General features: G+C 47.6%; 5 non-coding genes across 5 annotated transcripts; all 5 read left to right on the top strand.

The window, feature by feature from the left end:
- Nucleotides 1-954: 954 nt before the first annotated feature.
- trnad-guc (transfer RNA aspartic acid (anticodon GUC)) lies at nt 955-1,026 on the top strand. Its single transcript has one exon. It is a non-coding gene; the product is annotated as a tRNA-Asp (tRNA).
- A 366-nt stretch (nt 1,027-1,392) lies between these two features.
- On the top strand, nt 1,393-1,463 carry trnag-gcc (transfer RNA glycine (anticodon GCC)). The gene has a single exon. It is a non-coding gene; the product is annotated as a tRNA-Gly (tRNA).
- Nucleotides 1,464-2,365: 902 nt separating this feature from the next.
- trnad-guc (transfer RNA aspartic acid (anticodon GUC)) lies at nt 2,366-2,437 on the top strand. Its single transcript has one exon. It is a non-coding gene; the product is annotated as a tRNA-Asp (tRNA).
- A 314-nt stretch (nt 2,438-2,751) lies between these two features.
- trnag-gcc (transfer RNA glycine (anticodon GCC)) lies at nt 2,752-2,822 on the top strand. The gene has a single exon. It is a non-coding gene; the product is annotated as a tRNA-Gly (tRNA).
- A 12,741-nt stretch (nt 2,823-15,563) lies between these two features.
- Nucleotides 15,564-15,635, top strand: trnad-guc (transfer RNA aspartic acid (anticodon GUC)). Its single transcript has one exon. It is a non-coding gene; the product is annotated as a tRNA-Asp (tRNA).
- Nucleotides 15,636-16,005: the final 370 nt, after the last annotated feature.

Raw genomic sequence — 16,005 nt, 5'->3', positions numbered from 1 at the left:
CCCATCCTATGGAGGGTATCAATGATGGTCTTCTGGCCAGTTGTCATGTCTGCAGTCTTCCTCATACTGAACCGAACTGAGACAATTGAACCAAACTGAAGCAATTTAATGACACCTGGGGAAACCTGTGCAGAAGATTTGAGTTTAGTAGATGATTAGTGTGTGACGCTCAGTTTAAAACATTCATGCCCTGCAAAATTTGGGCTGATTTCTTCACAGTATTCAAATTCTTTGAATTCCTGTTTTCGTGGGTTTAATGAGCTGGAAGCTCAAATTATGTAAAAATAAACAAATAAATACTTGAAATCGTTTAAATTGTGGGCCCTTAATCTATAATCTATGAAGGTTTAACTTTTTGAATGGAATTATGGAAATTAAACAACTTTTCCATGACATTCAAATTTTTTGGAAAGGGTCTGTACATGTCACCCATATGTTTGATAGCGGATTTGTCACTTGCCAATTTGCATGCTTACATTACTATGAGGTAAGGGAAGCAGAGTACAGTATCTCCTGATGCAAAACACGGACATGTGACACATGCTGTTATTGAACGAATGAACTAGAACTAGAGTGAACTAATTGTGGTACCAAAAAATGTAACATCAAATGTTTTTTCAAACAGAGCAATTTGGAACCATATCAAAATTTTAAACAACTTCCAAATTCAGGGCAGTTGAACATATTTGTATTCGATAGTCCCAAGTTGTGTGACGCCAGTAGGTGATAGGAGGAACCTTTGCGGATTGGTTGATGCTTTTGTTGCACAAACACTACATACTTTTCCCCAGTCTGTCTCAAGGCTTACTGACTTGTTTGTGTCCTTATCTAGCTGCTGGTACTGTCTGGCCTTCACTATATGTGAGCACTTCACTATTCCTGTTTGACCTTTGACATACTTCAGACAGTTTTTCAGCTAGCCTATGAAGACGAAAAAAGAGGACTCTGTGCCAGTCCTCGTTAGTATAGTGGACAGTATCTCCGCCTGTCACGCGGAAGACCGGGGTTCGATTCCCCGACGGGGAGTTTCTTTTTTTTTTCGTGAAATTTCTATGTTGTATAATTGACTTGTTAACTTTGACGGTTCCGTTAACTAATGACGTGACTAACCATGTGTTGAACAATGCATATTTAATGGTTAGTTAGCTAACGGCGGGTTAAGAATTTAACCGGTGGTTAGGGGTTTTCCAGTGGTTAAATTAATCGAGTTTTGACAACCGGAGATGCACCAGCTGAGTAACTGATGACGTAACTCACAGCGTCACTCAGAGCACTCCCACTGACAATGAATGGCTGAGTAACTGATGACGTAACTCAAAGCGTCACTTAGAGGACTCCCATTGACAATGAATGGCTCGTTTTATGGAAGCAGCCATAGTTTTGCTAACGCAAGCATTGGTGGTTCAGTGGTAGAATTCTCGCCTGCCACGCGGGAGGCCCGGGTTCGATTCCCGGCCAATGCAGTCCCTTTTTCCACTTCATTTATGGTTGCCATGGACACTGGTCCCTCCGCTCTCCCCAGGGAGACCTACAGTGATGAACTCAGAGAACAGGACCTGGGCTCCTGCGGGTCCCTTATTGATCCTCCCTTACCACCTCTGGATTTAGACGGGAAGGAACCTGGGTAGAAGGAGATCCAGGAGGTGGTAAAGAGGGCAAGAGCAGGCTCCGCGACACGGCCCAGCGGAGTGCCTTACTAGGTATATAAGATCTGCCCCAGGCTACTCCACAGGCTCTGTGGGATCCTGAAGGTGATCTAGAGGAGGGGCAAAGTAGCAGACCATTGGAGACAGACGGAGGGAGCGTGGATCCCAAAGGAGGAAAAGTCTCACAACATTGATAAGTTCCGAACCATCCATCTCACTGCTGTGTGTCGAAGGGAAGATTTTCTTCAGCTTTGTTGCCAGGCGACAGACAGACTTCCTCCAGAAAAACTCCTACATTGACACCTCAGTCCAGAAAAGAGGGATCCCAAATGTCTCTGGGTGTTTAGAACACATAGGTGTGGTCACCCAGCTCATCAGGGAAGCAAGGGAGAGCAAGGGAGACCTGGCTGTGCTATGGCTGGACCTGACAAATGCTTACGGATGCATACCCCACAAGCTGGTGGACGAGGCACGAAACCGGCACCACATTCTGAAGAAGTTCAGAGACCTTATGCTGGACTACTATGCCAACTTCAGCCTGAGAGTCTCCTCTGGATGAACAACCTCCGAATGGCACAGGCTTGAAAAGGGGAAAAAAAGTTTGGCCTCCCTGGCAAGTTGAAGGCCTGGATTTACCAGCACGGCATTCTCTCTAGGATCCTCTGGCCCAGCTCAACTGTCTTGCTTCATATAGGGACAAGACCGGGACAGTGTCCCAGTCCTCGTTAGTATAGTGGACAGTATCTCCGCCTGTCACGCGGAAGACCGGGGTTCGATTCCCCGACGGGGAGTTCCTTTTTTTTTCGTGAAATTTCTACGTTGTATAATTGACTTGTTAACTTTGACGGTTCCGTTAACTAATGACGTGACTAACCATGTGTTGAACAATGCATATTTAATGGTTAGTTAGCTAACGGCGGGTTAAGAATTTAACCGGTGGTTAGGGGTAAACCAGTGGTTAGTTTAACCGAGTTTTGAACAACGGGAGATGCACCAGCCGAGTAACTGATTACTTAACTCACAGCGTCACCCAGCACTCCCATAAAAATGAATGGAAACACTTTACGCTCGTTTTTGTAAAGCAGCCATAGTCACACCACTACAAGCATTGGTGGTTCAGTGGTAGAATTCTCGCCTGCCACGCGGGAGGCCCGGGTTCGATTCCCGGCCAATGCAAACCCTTTTTCCACTTTATTTATGCGTCTGTGTAGGCTCTCAGTCGTACAGGAGTTGTCCATCGAGGAAAAGGCTTCTTGAGACGTCATCTGTACTTCTGTGTAAAAGGTGTCGGACGTTTCGCTCCTCATCCAAAGAGCTTCGTCAGCAAACTAATAAGTGCTGGTAGCTTAGGCCTTAAATACAGTAAGAGTGGGCGGAATTGGTGTGCCAACACCCTCCTCCTATTGGTTCGTTACACTAAGCCTGGGCGGAGCAGTGGTATAATCCTATCCTGTTATTCACACCTACGATAAAAGGGAAGTGTCGCTCCCTGAATTGGGTATGAACGACTCTGATACTGGCTTGTTAGCATCTATTGTTCTGGCTCGGCCCTGCCTTCACCTCATTTGCAAGACTAAGAGCTGTGGGTTTTGGTCTCAGTAACCTGCTGAACACAGGGTCCAAATTAAACCTCAAACCACCATTCCGATTCAATGATGGGTTCTGTTGTTTGACAAAAATAGCTTCCTTTACTCCTCTTTCAAACCATCTGTTTTCTTTGGCCAAAATCTTAACCTCGCTGTCCTGAAAAGAGTGATTGGTAGCTTTCAGGTGTAGATGTACTGCTGATTGAGGACCACTAGCATTGTCCCTGCGATGTTGATAAAGCCTTTTTTGGAGCATTTGCTTAGTTTCCCCAATGTAGTGCTCTTTGCATTCCTCATCTTTACAGTGGATGGAATAGACCACATTGCTCTGTTTCTGGTTTGGAGCCTTGTCTTTAGGATGCACTAATTTTTGTCTCAGGGTATTTACTGGTTTGAAATAGGTAGGAATTTTGTGTTGCCATAAGATCCTCTGGAGTTTTTCGGAGACCCCCGCTACATAAGGGACTACCACTCCTCTCCTTTTTGCTTCTGTGGGCTTTTGGGTTTCTTTCCCTACTCTCTTCTTTTGACATTTGTTAAATGTCAGCAGCAGTCTCGGTGGTGAGGAAGAGACTGCTCGAGGACTCAACTCTGCATCGGAGAACAAAACTTAGTGCTGACCACATCTGCCAATTACTGGAAATTTGCCTTAACACCACATATTTTCAGTTTAGAGGGAAATTCTACAGACAAATTCATGGTTGTGCTATGGGCTCACCAGTCTCACCCATAGTGGCGAATCTGTACATGGAAGAGATGGAGAAACAGGCTCTCACATCCTTCTCAGGGACAAAACCAAGGCACTGGTTTAGATACGTGGATGACACCTTTGTCATAATCAAAAAACAAGAAATTCAGTCTTTCACAGATCACATCAATGCGGTGGACACCAATATCAAATTTACTCGCGAGGACACTAAAGAAAACCAACTAGCCTTCTTAGACTGCAAGGTAATTATAGGAAAGGACAGACAGCTACTTACAGAGGTCTTTAGAAAGGCCACACACACTGACCAATACCTGCTTTTTGAATCAAACCATCCACTACAACATAAACTAGGGGTTATTAGGACCCTCCAACATAGAGCGGAACAAATACCAACTAGTGCTGAGGGAAAGAAAAAGGAGACACAACATGTCCAGAGAGCGCTCTCAACCTGTGGGTACCCACGGTGGGCTTTTAACAAATGTCAAAAGAAGAGAGTAGGGAAAGAAACCCAAAAGCCCACAGAAGCAAAAAGGAGAGGAGTGGTAGTCCCTTATGTAGCGGGGGTCTCCGAAAAACTCCAGAGGATCTTATGGCAACACAAAATTCCTACCTATTTCAAACCAGTAAATACCCTGAGACAAAAATTGGTGCATCCTAAAGACAAGGCTCCAAACCAGAAACAGAGCAATGTGGTCTATTCCATCCACTGTAAAGATGAGGAATGCAAAGAGCACTACATTGGGGAAACTAAGCAAATGCTCCAAAAAAGGCTTTATCAACATCGCAGGGACAATGCTAGTGGTCCTCAATCAGCAGTACATCTACACCTGAAAGCTACCAATCACTCTTTTCAGGACAGCGAGGTTAAGATTTTGGCCAAAGAAAACAGATGGTTTGAAAGAGGAGTAAAGGAAGCTATTTTTGTCAAACAACAGAACCCATCATTGAATCGGAATGGTGGTTTGAGGTTTAATTTGGACCCTGTGTTCAGCAGGTTACTGAGACCAAAACCCACAGCTCTTAGTCTTGCAAATGAGGTGAAGGCAGGGCCGAGCCAGAACAATAGATGCTAACAAGCCAGTATCAGAGTCGTTCATACCCAATTCAGGGAGCGACACTTCCCTTTTATCGTAGGTGTGAATAACAGGATAGGATTATACCACTGCTCCGCCCAGGCTTAGTGTAACGAACCAATAGGAGGAGGGTGTTGGCACACCAATTCCGCCCACTCTTACTGTATTTAAGGCCTAAGCTACCAGCACTTATTAGTTTGCTGACGAAGCTCTTCGGATGAGGAGCGAAACGTCCGACACCTTCTACACAGAAGTACAGATGACGTCTCAAGAAGCCTTTTCCTCACTTTATTTATGGTTGCCATGGACATTGGTCCCTCCGCTGTCAAGCCAAATAAGGCACTGCTTCTATGGCAGTAAGCGACTCTGACAGCCTGAATGTTTTGTTTTCCACAACCTGTAGTCCCAGTGCTTCCACTTGTTTCGCAAGGACAAAGCTTCATTGACTTCCTCCATCCATCAGGCAGCGCACATTCCTCTTCCCCTTTGGTCCTTCTATCCATACTCTTACTGGTTGCAGGAACACTGTCTTTTCCTTTTCTGTGTTAGTCTTTACTGGGTGGTGATGAGCCATAGTAGATATGATAGCATCTGTGGTGTCTTGAACATCATTTGAAGCTACAGGTTGCTGATACATTGTGGGGCAGTGTAGCCATCCACATATGCTGCATGACACAACTTTGCTTCTGCAGAATTTAGCGATGTGCTGTCACAAAATAAACACTCTCGTAGAGAGTATGAACTGCTGATGTGGATTGAAACCGCCTTGAATCAATGCTGTATTGGTTGGAATTCTTTTGCTGCTGTCACGTCTGGTGCATTGAAGTCTGGCGTAGGATCCCTGGATACAGCAGCCAGACAACTCCAGGGAAGAAAAGATTTTATTTTGGAACAATGCAGCAAAAATAATAGGAACAAAAAACCATGGTGCAAAGTAGAGTTCGAACGCACCGTGACAAAAGAGGGAGTGAACAATGTCCAAAAATGAAACAAGAGAGTACAGGCGGGCTGCAGGATGAGCAGGCAGGAAGGCAGAAGGCACAAACAAGGTACAGAAGAAATGTCTAGGGAGACGCGGAGATATGAAGCGTAGTCGGTAGAGTCCAAACCAAGGAATAATCCCACGCCTTCCGGAAGCAGCTGTGGGGATTAAGTGGCGGAACAGATGGAATGCAGCTGTGCTCATCTGGCAGATCCGCCCATCTCAGGAGAACCAGCATCTGAGGGAAACAAAAAACAACGAAGCAGTAACCAGACATACAAAAAGGGTCCACTACAAATACCGCAACATGAGGTGAGTCCAAGATGTCACAGCAGAGTGTGACAGTATCCGCCCCTCCAGTCAAGGAAGGCCACCTGGCGATCTACCAGGTTTGTCCGAAAACTTGCGGTAAAAATCGGAAAGGAGAGTATGGTCGAGGATAAGCGACCCATGAACGATCCTCGGGGCCATAACCTTCCCAACCGATGAGGTACTGCACACCCCTTCCCCGTCTCCTGGCGTCCAAGATGGTCTTGTATGTATGTATGTACTTTATTTATCCCACAGCGGGGAAATTTACTTGTTACAGCAGCAAGACAAGTAAAGAGAACAGTGTAAAGAAAGCATAGTGTCTACAACATGGTTCAGGTGGTGCAGGTGTTGTAGAGCCTGACAGCGGTCGGTATGAAGGACCTGCGGAACCTCTCCTTCTTACACCGTGGGTGTAACAGTCTGGTGCTGAAGGAGCTGCTCAGGGAAACAACAGTGTCATGTAGCGGGTGAGAGGTGTTGTTCATGATGGATGTCAGCTTAGCCAACATCCTTCTCTCCCCCACTTCCTCCACGGAGTCCAGAGGACCGTCCAGGACAGAGCTAGCTCGCCTGATCAGTCTATTTATCCTGCTCCTGTCCCTGTCCGTGCTGCCCCCTCTCCAGCAGCCCACAGCATAGAAGATGGCTGAGGCCACCACAGAGTCATAAAAGGTCCGTAAAAGAGTCCTGCACACACCAAAGGACCTCAGTCTCCTCAGCAGGTGAAGGCGACTCTGGCCCTTCTTGTAGAGGGTGTGGGTGTTGACGGACCAGTCCAGCTTGTTGTTAAGGTGAACACCCAGGAATTTGTAGCTGTCTACCAACTCTATGTCCACTCCCTGGATGTTCACCGGTGTAAAGTGAGATGTTTTCCTCTGGAAGTTAATGATCATCTCCTTTGTCTTGCTGGTGTTGAGCTGCAGCTGGTTAAGCTCACTCCAGCTGACAAAGTCCCTGATGACCGTCCTGTATTCCAGATCATTCCCCTCTGAAACACAACCAACGATGGCTGTGTCGTCGGAGAACTTCTGGATGTGACACTGTGTGGAGTTGTGTGTGAAGTCCGAGGTGTAGAGGGTGAAGAGGAAAGGGGAGAGCACCGTACCCTGAGGGGCACCTGTGCTGCAGAGTACCATGTCAGACACACAGTGACGGAGCCTCACATACTGTGGTCTGTTGGTGAGGTAGTCTATAACCCATGCAATCAGGTGTTGGTCTACTCCCACACTCTCCATCTTCACTCTGAGTAGTGCCGGCTGGATGGTGTTGAAGGCACTGGAGAAGTCAAAAAACATGACCCTCACAGCGCTCCCGCTGTCTTCCAGGTGTAGCAGTGATCTGTGCAGCAGGTAGATCACTGCGTCGTCCACTCCGATCCGAGGCCGGTAAGCAAACTGCAAGGGGTCCAGCTGAGTGCCCACCAGGGGTCGCAGGTGCTGCAGGATAATCCTCTCCATGGTCTTCATCAGGTGAGAGGTCAAGGCAACAGGCCTAAAGTGGTTAGGCTCCTTGGGACGTGGTGTCTTTGGGATCGGGACCACACAGGAGGTCTTCCACAGGGCTGGGACTTTCTCCAGGCTCAGGCTGAGGTTGAACAAGTGCCTGAGAACTCCACAGAGCTGGTCAGCACAGTCCTTGAGGATTCTGGGGCTGTTGCTGTCCGGTCCCGGGGCCTTCCTTGCCTTGATCTTCCTCAACTGACTTCTCACCTGATCATCAGTTATGGAGAGGGGAGTAGAGGATGGCTGGGATGGGGATGTGGGGGTGAAGAGTGGTGAGTTGGTAGGGGAGGGAGGGAGGGCAGACTCAAATCTGTTAAAAAACAGATTGAGTTCATCTGCCCAGATCTTGTCCCCACTGGCTTGGTCTCTCCCCACTCCTTTACCATGGCCTGTGATGGTCTGCAGGCCTCTCCAGACTTCCCTGGCATTATTCTCCTCCAGCCGCTTCTCCAGTTTCCTCCTGTAGCAGTCCTTCCCCTTCCTGATCTTGTGCCGGAGTTCCCTCTGGACTCTGCACCACTCCTCCTTGTCCCCCGAGTTTAAGACCCTCTTCTTCTTGTTCAGCAGGGCCTTAATCTCGGAGGTCACCCAGGGTTTGTTGTTGGGAAAACACCGCACCAACTTGGAGGGCACAGTGTTCTCCACACAGAAGTTTATATAGTCTGTGATGCAGTGTGTCATGCTGTCAACGTCACTGCCATGGGGACTACAGAGCGCTTCCCAGTCTGTTGTCTGGAAGCAGTCTCTTAGCCTAGCACTGCTCTCCTCAGACCACTGCTTCACAGGCCTCTTCACAGGGGGTTGTCTATTCACTACTGGAGTGTAGTCTGTGACAAGATGGACGAGGTTGTGATCAGAACGACCCAGCGGGGGGAGGGGGGATGAGGTGTATGCATCCTTGATGTTTGCATACAGGAGGTCCAAAGTTTTATTGTCTCTAGTGTGGCATCTGACATACTGGGTGAAGGTGAGAAGAGCAGAGGACAGGGAAGCATGATTGAAGTCACCGGAGATGAGGAGGAGGGATTGGGGGTGCTGGTTCTGAAGTTGAGAGACGATGGTGTGGATCTGCTCTATAGCTGCAGCAGCGACCGCTGAGGGGGGGATGTACACAGTCATAGCAATAACGTGAAAACTCCCTCGGAAGGTAGTATGGCCGCATGCTAACCGCTAACAGTTCCACGTCTCTGGTGCACAGTTGCTCCTTCACACAGATGTGTCCCGGGTGGCACCATCTATCATTCACAAACACAGCGATTCCCCCTCCCTTCTTCTTACCGCTCTCCGTTGCATTCCTGTCCGCTCGTACCAGCTGGAATCCGTCCAGTGTGACGTGTGAATCCGGAGAAAGTTCACTCAGCCACGTCTCCGTGAAGCACATGAGGCTGCATTCCCGGTACTCCCTCTGCAGTCGGATCAGCGCCGTTAGCTCTTCCATCTTGTTGGGGAGAGATCTTACGTTCCCCATGATGACAGACGGTAGACCTGGCTTGTACCGTCTCTTCCGCTTCTTGCACTTCACTCCCGACCTGCATCCTCTTCTGCTCCTCCGCAGCTCCTTGGGGATCTCCGGCCTCTCCGCGCAGAGAGGGGATGTGTGGCACAGGGCTAACAGCTGATCCCGGGTGTAAACAATTGAGCCTTGGTTGAATGGGGAGCCGTGGCTGAAGAGGTTTCCCACAGTTGAACTGAAAAGTTCAAAGAGCATCAAGGCGCAGACTAAAAAAGTAACAATATTAATCTCCATAGCTGCACACTCGACCAAATGCGACCAAAAGAAAAAGTAAGAAGAAGACTAAAATACTCTAAAAACACTAAAAGGTGGAAGAAAAGTACAGAGCTGCTGTAACCGGCAGCCACTCACACGGCGCCATTTTGAAAAAAAAAAAGCTTAGCCGTATAGTATAGCCGTATAGTCTTAGCCGTAAAGGCGACAGGTGACAGTTGATCAAGTGAGGAGGGGGAGGAGGCACTGGTGGCGAACTCAGGTCACTGGCAGCGACTGGCTTCAGGCGGGACACATGAAATACAGGGTACGTCTTGATGGAGGGGGGACTCTTGAGTCTGGCGGACACCGGCCCCACCGTCCGATACACTTCGTATGGCCCAACAAACCCTATGTCTCGGACTCCACACCTAGGGGCAGGTCCCGGGATGACAACAAGACCCTCTACTCGGGTTGATAATCCGGCGCTGGCTTGCGATGACGATCTGCTACCTTCTGATTGCGCCTCGCGGTGCGTGACAGAGCAGCCCGTGTGTCGCGCCAGACCCGATAGACCCGGCGAAGAAAGGAGGCCACAGACAAGACATGGGTATGGGTATGCCATGGAGTCGAACTATGTTCTGGATCAGGAGCTTGGCCGTCCCCAGCAAAGAGGGAAGTCTGCGGACGGGGACAAAGTGGGTAAATTTAGAAAAATCTGTCCACAATAGTCAGCACAGCAGTGAACCCCCTTGAAGCGGGCAGACCAGTCACAAAATCCATAGCGATGTGCGACTAGGGGCGGGAAGGGATGTGAAGCGGTTGAAGCAACCCGGCTGGTGGCTGGTTAGATGGCACAGACGGAGCAGGAGGCCACAAAACTCTTGGTGTCGGCGTGGAGGGAGGGCCACCAGAAGTGCTGAGAAATGTGGAAGCCCGTGCGTCTGGCTCCAGGATGGCAGGGGATCCTGGAACAATGTGCCCAGGTCAAGACCTCCGAACGGAGGGCACGGAGATCGAAGAGATGACCCGGTGGGCAACCTCCCGGGGAGGGTGTGTCCCGAACAGCCTCTGCCACTCTTTTTTACCTCCCACTGAAGACCCCCCAGGATGCGGGAATGAGGAAGGATGGTCTCAGGGGAACACTCCTCGACTGGGGGGGGCCAACATCCTGAACAGGGCGTCCAGCTTGCCGTTGCCTGAACTAGGATGGTAGGTCAGCGTGAAGTCAAATCTAGTGAGGAACGGTGCCCACCGGGCCTGACGAGGGTTGAGGTGTTGAGTATGAGAGATTCCTGTGTTCCGTGAAGATGATAAAAGGATGTGTTGCTCCCTCCAACCAGTGCCTCCACTCCTGCAGGGCGAGAACCACCACCGACAGCTACCGGTTGCCAACAACATAATTCTGTTCAGCGGCCAAGAGACGCCTGGAAAAAAAGGCGCAGGGGTTCAGCCTCTGGTCGCGACTGGAGCGCTGGGAGAACACGGTCCCGACGCCGGTGTCGGACGCATCCACCTCAACAATAAAAGAGGCAGAAGGGTCAGGGTGGGTTAAAACAGGCGCAGAGGTGAAAGTGGCCCCCGACAACCAATCAAAAGGAACCTTTGAGGATGTTACCTTGTTCAGAGGTTCGACCACTTCACTGAAATCTCGAATAAAGGGCCGGTAGAAGTTGGCAAAAGCTTCCTAGATGTAGGAGTGGGCCAGTCCACCACTGCCTGAATCTTGGCCGGGTCATGTCGAAATTGGCCTTTCTCCACAATGAACCCCAGGAAAGACACAGAAGAAGAGTGAGAGGAACATTTCTGTGGTTTAACAAACAGCCTATTCTCAAACAATTGTTGCAACACGAGATGGGCATGTTGATGGTGCTGAACTAGAGAGGTGGAAAAAATAAGAATGCCATCCAGGTAAACAAAAAGGAAACGGCCAATCATATCCCTGAGGACATCATTAATGAGACATTGGAAGACGACGGGGGCGTTAGTGAGTCCAAAGGGCATGACGCAATATTCAAAGCGCCCCAGAGGAGTATTAAACGCTGTCTTCCACTCATCCCCCTTGCGAATGCGCACCAAGTTATAGGCGTTACGTAAATCCAGTTTGGTGACAGTGGTGTGGAGCGGCGTGAAAGCGGAATCGAGAAGGGGCAGCGGATACTTGTTGCGTACAGTAATCTTATTAAGTGCACGGAAATCAATACATGGCCACAAAGAGCCGTCCTTTTTAACACAAAAAAACCCTGTCACTAGGGGGGAAGGGGATGGTCGGATGTGCCCGGCGGCAAGCAAGGTGGTGATATACTCCTCAAGGGCACTGTTCGGATAGAGATATGTTATACAGGCGGTAGGAGGGAAAAGGTGAATCCGGAAAAATTTCAATGGCCTAATCATAGGGTCGGACCCACGACTGGAGAAGAAGAACTGGAGAGGGGAGGAGGAGGTGAGGACCGTCCGTCTGAAGGAGCGCTCGTGGCAACAACCGATTGCCATGGACGCGGACGATTGGGACAGTGGGAGATAGAGTGATCCGCTGCTCCGCAGTAAAGACACAGCCACAGGAGCACGTGGCGCCTCCTTTACCAGCTGCATAGGCATAACCTCTTCGCTGATCTCCAACGGGGCCCCAGACAAGTGAGGGAGAGGAGGCGGAAGAGGGTGGAAGTTCTGGCGATGAGGCGATGTCTGGTGTGCCGCGTGGAGAGGAACCACCCCCAGCTGTCGGACACGCTCCCGCAGGCAGTTATCCAGCCGGCTAGAGAGAGCGATAAGCTCCTTGAGTGTCCTGGTTTCATCGCGGGCAGCCAGCTCCTCCTGCATGCGGGAGCTGAGACTGGCCAAAAACACACAGATGAGGGCCTTGTCGTTCCAGCCACTCTCCACTGCCAGGATGCGGAACATGATAGAATGCTCCGCCACAGAGCCGGAGCCCTGGCGGAGGGCCAAGAGACGTGACCCAGCCTCCCGCTCCCTCACAGGATGGTCGAACACGCTCTTCATTTCGTCCATGAATCCTGGCAAACTGGTGAGAAGTCCCGGCTTGCTCTCATACACGACCATAACCCAATTGGCGGAGCGACCCGTGAGCAAGCCAATTATATACGCCACCTTGGCTCAGTCGAGGGAATAGGTCTGGGGCTGCTGGTTGAAGACTAGGAGGCAGTGGTGAAGAAAAAGCTTGCACCCAACGAAGTCCCCCTCATACCTTGAGGGCTGAGGTAGATTGGGCTCTCGTGGTAATGGGCTGGGGAGTGGAAGAGCTGGGGGACTAGAAACCAGCGGTGAAGACGCCTCTGGCACGACGGCGTAAGGAAGACCTGCTATGCGTGCCATGGGAAAGGTTATAAAGCAATTTCTAAAGCTTTGGGACTCCTGCGAGCCACAGTGAGAGCCATTATCTACAAATCGCAAAAATCTTCCTAACTATCCCAGGAGTAGCCGGCCAACCAAAATGACTCCAGGAGCGCAGCAACGGCTCATCCAAGAAGTCACAAAAGACCTCACAACAACATCCAAAGAACTGCAGGCCTCACTTGCCTCAGTTAAGGTCAGTGTTCATGACTTCACCATAAGAAAGACACTGGGTAAAAACGGCCTGCATGGCAGAGTTCCAAAACGAAAACCATTGCTGAACAAAAAGAACATTAAGGCTCGTCTCAGTTTTGCCAGAAAACATCTTGATGATCCCCAAGACCTTTTGGAAAATACCCTGTGTTTTGACGAGACAAAAGTTGATCTTTTTGGAAGGTGTCTGTCCCATTACATGTGGTGTAAAAGTAACGCTGCATTTCAGAACAAGAACATCATACCAACAGTAAATTATGCAGGGAGTAGTGTGATGGTCTGGGGCTGTTTTTTCTGCTTCATTAACTGGAAGACTGAAATGGAGCCATGAATTCTGCTGTCGACCAAAAAATCCTGAAGGAGAATGCATGGCCAACTGTTTGTGACCTTAAGCTGAAACGAACTTGGGTTCTGCAGCAGGACAATGATCCAAAACACACCAGCAAGTCCACCTCTGAATGGCAGAAGAAAAAGACAATGTCACGTCTTGTCTTTGGCATAGTGGCGATGAACCCAGTATGCAGAAAGCAGGCACTAGTTGCAGGAAAACTTATCGTTTAATGATGGCTGCAGCGCAGCGGCAGGAACTCAATAAAGCAAGCTTTGTAGTAGCGTGTCAGGCTTACACGAACACAAACACAGACACCGACACCGACACCGACAATGCAACAACAAAGAAAGATGCACGCACCTGAACTAAATAGAAGGACAACTTAAATTAGCAACAGGTGCAAGAGATAAAGAAAGCAAAGCAGGCGGACACAAACCAGGCAAAACAGGAAGTATTACCAAAATAAGAGCATACTGTAGAACAGGAACTAAGGCATAAAAGTGTAAACACACTAAACTGTCACGCGGGCTAACTCATAGATCGTGACAGAAAATGAAGACTTTGGAGTGGCTATTGGGGATAAAATTCTCCGCACCCTAATAAGGCTACAAGGGGACCACTTAAGTAAATTAATTAAACAAATTTCACCTCTCCTTACGTTTGGTTTGGTTTGGTTTGGTTTGGTTTAGTTTATTTAAACATGAAGGTTACAATGGAATACATCTCATGAATCATTCTTTCACAGTTCCACATGTCCAAAAGGAGTAGGAAGAAGCAAATCTTATTTAATCCTACCCCCCATCCATTCCACATCTAGTACAGTACATGTTATTCACGTCCTGCATTCCATCTCATATTTTATATAATAATCAGTGTAATAATAAATAATAAATAACAGTTAAAAAACAAAACAAAAAAAAACAAGCACGAAAAGAAATACTCTATGAGGTTTTTGGGTAAGAAGTTATTATTAACTTTATGCATCATTCTAGCAGTTTGAAAGAGTACTAAATCTGCTAATTTTAATTTTTTTAAATAAAGGGTTTGCATGTTCTTTATACTTGGCATTATGAATTATCCTCACTGATCTTTTTTGCAGTACAGTAAGTGAGTGAAGATTGCTTCTGTAATTATTACCCCATATCTCCACACAATACATTAGATATGGTAATACTAAGGAACAGTAAAGAGTGTAGAGTGATTTTTGATCAAGAACATATTTTGCTTTATTCAATATAGAAATATTTCTTGCCACCTTTTGTTGTATATATTTAATATGAGATTTCCAACTCATTATTTTGTCTATTATGATCCCAGGAATTTGTATTCTTTCACTTTTTCAATGTCCACTCTGTTTATTTGTATTTAATCGTACGTATCCCTTCTGCTATTTCCAAATAGTATTATTTTAGTTTTACTTTAGTTCAGGGATAATCTGTTTCTGTCAAACCATGACTTTAATATGACCATTTCATCCTTGACCTTGTTCGTTAATCTCCAATTATGAGAAGGAATAAGACTCACAATCCAATTGAAGATTTACAAAATGTATTGAAAATAATTCAGACAGAATAATTTCACATTCTTTGGATATCTGGGTTAACTGTCTTTCCTAATGTCCTCCTGCGGCTTCCTGACCAGAAGGAGTGCTAGTCCCCTCTGCCTTTTTTTTTTTTCCCTCAGACCATCGGCGCCACGGCAGGCCAAGATAGCTTATCCCTCGCATTCTTCGGTGATATGTGTGTGATGACAACAACTGAGAATTGCGTCTTATAATTGCGTGGTAGGAATCTCATCAGCAACGTTTTCTGTCCAAAATAGCACATACACCCCAAGCATAGTGCATCCTAGCTGACTGCTGATGATTGAGAATGCACTTTATCTTTATGTGTTTCTATAACCTACTTAAATAACAGTTATATCTATACAGTACTTATTTTAAGGCACTCCATTAATAATGCAGTCAATAAACATCAATGCAAACAGTTATTCGAAAATCTACTTGTATACAGTATGTTAATTTAATCACTCATTGAATCAGGTTTTATTCCATAACAGTCAACATTATACAACATCAGTCATCATACACTATTAACAGAGAATGCCCAGTGTAGCATACAATACGTAGAGGGAAAAAGTGAGCTCTGTGCCAGTCCTCGTTAGTATAGTGGACAGTATCTCCGCCTGTCACGCGGAAGACCGGGGTTCGATTCCCCGACGGGGAGGTTGCTTTTTGGTTTTTTTTACTTACAGCGTCACCCAGAGCACTCCCATTGAAAATGAATGGTAAACACTTTTGGCTCGTTTTACTGAAGCAGCCATATTATGGGCCAGTCGCGTGTAGTTGGCATTTACTGCCAGTCAGTCAGAATGCAGAGAGGCGGGGGCCCGTCGTGCCAGCCAATAAGAAGACTTCAGAGAAATGAATTCGGGTTTTTGAATCCGGCCAAAACATCAGTCAACTCACCTTCGTCTCCACCCCACAAGGAAAGCTGCTGATTATTCTTCTACCACAGCGTGTATTATATACAGGTATATATTTTTTCAACTGTTCTCTATATCACTACAAATAAATTACTCATGTCAAGATTCTGT

Source organism: Dunckerocampus dactyliophorus, chromosome 11 (assembly GCF_027744805.1).
Source record: "Dunckerocampus dactyliophorus isolate RoL2022-P2 chromosome 11, RoL_Ddac_1.1, whole genome shotgun sequence".
NCBI lineage: Eukaryota > Metazoa > Chordata > Actinopteri > Syngnathiformes > Syngnathidae > Dunckerocampus > Dunckerocampus dactyliophorus.
The sequence above is the reverse complement of the archived record's forward strand: the minus strand, read 5'-3'. Positions and strand labels throughout refer to the sequence as shown.